The sequence below is a fragment of the Euleptes europaea genome, chromosome 17 (assembly GCF_029931775.1).
Source record: "Euleptes europaea isolate rEulEur1 chromosome 17, rEulEur1.hap1, whole genome shotgun sequence".
NCBI lineage: Eukaryota > Metazoa > Chordata > Lepidosauria > Squamata > Sphaerodactylidae > Euleptes > Euleptes europaea.
The window spans coordinates 26,751,061-26,756,961 of record NC_079328.1 but is presented as its reverse complement, the minus strand read 5'-3'; positions in this window follow the sequence as shown (position 1 = coordinate 26,756,961).

Below are 5,901 nucleotides of genomic sequence, written 5' to 3'. Positions count from 1 at the left end.
GACGCCTGAGGAGGGGAGGGTTTGGGGAGGGGAGGGACTTCAATGCCATAGAGACCAATTGCCAAAGCGGCCATTTTGCTGGAAAAAGTCATCCTGAAGCTTCTTTTACCCCTGATGAGGAGAAATATTGGTATCTGTACATTTTCCTAAGAAGCAAAAGGTGGTTTTCATTTTCTTTCTCTCTCTCTCTTTTTCTCTCTCTCTCTTTCTTTCTTTCTTTCTTTCTTTCTTTCTCTTTCTTTCTTTCTTTCTTTCTTTCTTTCTTTCTTTCTTTCTTTCTTTCTTTCTTTCTTTCCTTCCTTCCTTCTTTCTTTCTTTCTTTCTTTCTTTCTCTCTCTCTCTTTCTCTCTTTCTCTCTTTCTCTCTTTCTCTCTTTCTTTCTTTCTTTCTCTCTCTTTCTCTCTTTCCCTTCCTTCCTTCCTTCCTTTCTTTCCCCCTCCCCCCTCTCTCTTTCTCTCTCTCTCTCTTTCCCACATCCTTCTTTTCCTTGATAAAGCAAGCATAGCAGCTAAATTTGCTAAAGGGAAAAAAAATCCTTTGGAAGAAACATGGAAGAGATAGTTACACACAGAGCTGACTCTGGAGCACCAGAAAAGAATCACCCTCGAAGGACTCAACTGCATGCTACAATTTCTTCTGTGTTTAAACAACTTTTAAATTTTATTTTGCTGTTTTAGATGCCCAGAACACAAGCTGCTTTGGATGCCCAGAACACAACATGCCCGACAACCAGCCGAAGACAGGCCTTGCCACTATTGGAGCCGGGGCTGGAGCTGGAGCCGCCATCCTCTTGCTGCTTGTGGCTGGTGTCGTTATATGGAAGCACAGATCCAAAGGTAAGATTCTTTCCCATGACGCATGCACGCCATTTCCCTTTGAACAATCAGAAGCATGCTGCACCTTTCTGTTAAGAAGAGATGCTGGGGAACTTTGCTGAGGGACTAGTAGCCATGATAGCTAAATGGAGCCTCCCTATCCAGCGCAGTATACCTTGGTGTACTAGTTGCTGCTGTGTGGCAAACAGGAGGGACAGCCCTTCTCCCTGGAAGAACATGGCTGGCAAGGAAAGTGATCCAGCAAGACTCTCCTGGCATTCTTACAAGCGGCAATTTACTGTATCTATATCGTTAAATGCCAGTTCTCAGAATTCAGCTGTGTTCTCTTGTGACCAAGAATCAGAACTGAAGGCTTTGCAAAAGAGGCTGACTTGGTTCTTAGGAGCTGGAGTTACCAGAATCGGAGAGCAAACATTACCTGTACCCCCAAAAGGGCACCTTTGACTGTCTTCCATATAACAGAAGTGTTGCCTTTCACTCTTACGGGGGGGAGGGAAGTATAAAGTGCTGCATTTGAGGACATAATTGTAATGACAGCAATGGGTACTGGGCGGCTTGTCATGCACCCAAAAGGAATCACACACACCCCAAATTTGTCCAATATACAAGTCTGTTCTCCATTCCTAGCTCATCATGCTGGGTATTAACCCATCAGCCATACAATATTTCATGGTGGATATACTTATGATATCGTTACCCTGTATCTTAGTGGATCCTCAGGGCTACACTCACCAAGGTGGGAATTCTGCCGCAGGTGTCTAAATTCAACAAAGACGACGAAGACTGCAATACAGAACTGGGATGATTGCAAAGCCCTGTTAGAATAGAGCTTGCTAATCCCGCCCCTCATCCCACCAGAAAATGATCAGACTGGAATGCAGTCTGTAGACATTCTGTAGATCTTTTTCTGGAGGTTTCCACTCTCCCCAAACTCCATCCTCCTGGGTATCTCCCCCCCACCCCCGCCAAATCTCTATGAATTTCCCAACCTAGAATTGCCAAGCCTATTCACAGGGGAGGCAGGGCCACATGTAACTGATCAATCTGACAGCGGGAGAGAATCCAAAACCCGTGTTTGGGACCACATGATGATCCATGAGATGTTCAAATGGGATGCTAGTTTGCTGGCTTATTCTATCCCTTTAATTTAATGCTCATCCAAGAAGAAACACTTTTTAATCAAATTGTTTTCTTTGTTTTTCTCCCTTGGAAATTCTAGTAAGCAGCTCAGAGTCAGAAACGTCTCCAGCCAAAGAAATTGGACTGGTAAGTTGGATGATTGTTTTCCATAATAAAATGGATAAATCCAGCTCTTGTAACGTGGTACACATTTTGGATTTATGCAAGGTTCTGGATGGGCAACTCATTTTTCTCAGCTCCAGAGAATGGGAAATTGCTTTCTGACCCCAAAGTGGCAATCAGCACTACTCTAGGCATGCAAGAAAGGGTCTTGAGAGCCAAGCACTGATGCAAACCATCCTGCCCTCCCTCTCATGATCTACCTAAGGTCATAGAATCAGCATTGCTGACAGATGGCCATCTAGTCTCTGTTTAAAAACCTCTAGGGAAGGAGAGCTCACCATCTCTTGAGGAAGCCTGTTCCACTGAGGAACTGCTCTAACTGTTAGAAAGACCTTCCTAATGTTTAGCTGGAAACTCCATTGATTTAATTTCAACCTGTTGGTTCTGGTCTGACCTTCTGGGGCAACATAAAACAGCTCGGCACCATCCTTCTATGACAGCTCTTCAAGTACTTGAAGATGGTTATCATATCACCTCTCAGTCATCTCTCCAGGCTAAACATACCCAACTCCTTCAACCTTTCCTCATAGGACTTGGTCTCCAGACCCCTTACCATCTTTGTTGCCCTCCTCTGGACATGTTCCAGCTTGTCTACATCCTTCTTAAATTGTGATGCCCAAAACTGAATACAGTACTCTAGGTGAGGTCTAACCAGAACAGAGTAAAGCGATACCATCCCTTCATGTGATCTGGACACTATATTTTCCTGCCACCTGTCCTTGCAGAAGGTCCCAGGTTCAATCCCTGGCATCTCCAGTTAAATGGGCTAGGCAAGTAGGTCATGTGAAAGACCTGAGGCCCTGGAGAACTGCTGCTGGTCTGAGTAGACAATACTGACCTTGAAGGACCAAGGGTCTGATTTAGTATAAGGCAGCTTCATGCGTTCATGTGTGTTCATATGGCCTTCCCTGCCCATTCGCTTGCTAGCATTCCACCCCTTACCTTGCTTGCATCTTCCCAGCATAGATGGGGAAGTTCATGCAGGTGGTGAACATTGGCCATACTCTGGGTGAGCAAATCAGCAGCACTACCAGCTGTATGCATCAGCCATTGCTGGTAATTAAAGGAAATGTGGTGCAGACAGCTGTGGGTGCAGGTAGTAGGGCGGCTTGAGAGCAGGGGCAGGATGCAGTCGTGGTAGGGGACACACACAGATGGGTGCAAAGGGAGGCAGGAGGGGGCCTGGTGGTGAGTTGAAGAGGGCCACCGGACACTGTCTGCCCAGGCCCACCCAGAACGTGGAACTGGCACCACTTGGGGTGGTACTTCAAAAGCTCACCTTGCTGTGATTTCCCAGGCAAACCAAATGCTTTTCCAATGAAAACGCAGGCAGCAAAGCACAACCTGACTAACGTTCTCACGGCCCTGTCTTGCCAGCATCCTCCTTTAGTCAGCCAACCCAGCGATGTGACGTACGCCGACCTCCACTTCCACAAAAGGGAAGTGCGGCCAGATGCTGAAGTTGTTTATGCAGAAGTGAGAGGCACTCCGAAACAGCGAGCCTGCTAAGATGCCGAGCAGATGCGACGCGTGGGCAACCAGAGGAGATGAAGTGGAACGGAGCTAGGAGACATAACCCCGTGCAGGCCTGGGTTTTCGGAAGACCCCCGAGTCCACTTCTGGGAACAGGAAAGTTGCTGCATCCTGTCCACTTCCGTCATCCACGCTGCTGAGCAGCCCGAGCCGCTAAATTGACTGACTGACCCTTAGGGTGCTGAGCTGGGCCTCCGTGTCTCTGCCACCCCCCAAAAAATCATGCAAGAGAAGGGGGAAGAGTGCAGAGGGGACTGAGCTTGAGTCCCTCTGCTGGTGTGTAGATCGGATGTCCCCTTGAACTAATCAAGGAGTGTATGCTTAGTACTTCCAGGAGCTGCTGCCCAATATTTCCTTCTGACCCCCCACTCCACCTAGAGTTGCCATCCTCCAGGCGGTGGCTGGAGATTTCCCGCTATTACAACTGATCTCCAGGTGACAGAGAGCACTTCCCGTGGAGAAAATGGCCGCTTTGGCGATTGGACCCGATGGCATTGACGTTCCTCCCCTCTCCAAACCCCACCCTCCTCAGGCTTCCCCCCCAAATTTCCAGGTATTTCCCAACCTGGAGCTGGCAACTCTATCTCCATCCCCCCCTGCGGTCTGTGAGTGAGCTGCTTTCAAATGCTGTTGCAATCAGCTTGTAGGGTTGCCAAGTCCATCTTGGGAAATTCTTGGGAGTGCTGCCGGGGGGCAGCAGAGATTGGAAGGGGAGGGAGGTCAGCAGGGATGTGACACCGTAGACTCCACCCTCTGAAGTTTTGTTCCTACTTCTATGGTGGGTGGTTTCATGCATTTCCTGAGCTTTCCCAAACCTGTGTTGCTGCTGTGGTTGAGGAAAGATAGCAACAAAGACAGTTGTGTGGAAGGGAAAGTTGTGTGGACAGGAAAGTCCAGATCTTCCTGATCCTGCCCACGGTGGTGCCATTGCCCCTGCTTCTGTCCCCCACAGGGGCCCATTCCTGCCGCCACCACCAGATTTTTAATCGGCAACTGACATTTTGTTGTAACGTTATAACAATCTCTCTGAATTTTCAGCTGTCATTAAAAAAAGTAGGTCTCTCTAGCCCTCTTTGTTGTGAAGATAGGACTTAATAAGTGGTTTGGAGCAGTTCACTCTGATCTGGAGAACCGGGTTTTGATTCCCCGCTCCTCCACATGAGCGGCGGACTGTAATCTGGTGAACCGGGTTGGTTTTTCCACTCCTACTCATGAAGTCAGCTGGGTGACCTTGGGCTAGTCACAGCTCTCTCCGAACTCTCTGCTGTGTCTGCTGTGGGGAGGAGAAGGGAAGGTGTTTATAAGCCGGTTTGATTCTTCCTTAAGCGGTAGAGGAAGTCGGCATATAAAAACCAACTCCTCTTCTTCTTAATGGCCACTGCAGGAGATTAGGGCAGAGAACATGGAGGGAAACCTGCCACCTGGAAGCTCTGTTGCAGCTGCACTGTAATGGCAGCCACAACAGGAAAACACACAAGCCTATCCCTGCGTGGAGAACACCTACATCCTATCCACAGGAGAAACCCACATCTATAGTCATTGGGGGAGGTGGAGGGGGGAAGCAGCTCATAAACCAGGAGGCCCATATAGATGTCAAATACCTGAGAATACTGAATGACGATTGTAGTGCAGAGGCATATGAATGGGGAAGCAATAACACAGAACGAACGATGCAGAAAGATAATATTTATTAGGGTCAAATCTGCCAGGTCAAACAGATATGAACTGCACAGGGCATGCGATCATGCATAACAGGAGCCCAGCTTATGGGAAGGGATCAAGGGATCAAATCCAAGCAGAGTTGCCCCCTTTTAAGTTCCACTGAAGCCAATGGACCTAGAAAGGCAGTAACTCTGCTCAGGATGGCACTACTGGAGTGGACAAGATGTGGTGCGTGTGTGTCTGTGTGCACCCTTCTCCCGCACACCGCCTGTTGACTCTGCTCTCAAAACTGCCCCCTCCCAAAGGTGTCCCTTCCCCCGATGAAGCATCCATACCGCTTTTGTTATGCACCTGTGTATGTAACATGCAGCAGACTTGACCCGAGACTGGAGCGTGAAAATAGACTTCTGTTATTTCCTGAAGACCCCCATATTTTTTGGGAGAAAAAATAAACAGGCTAATAATATGGAAGAAATAACTTAATGTGGATCCTTGTAACTTCTTACATCAAGGATGCTCAGGGAGGTGTCCAGGGGTGACTCCCGTTGACATCTGAGCATGGAGTAAA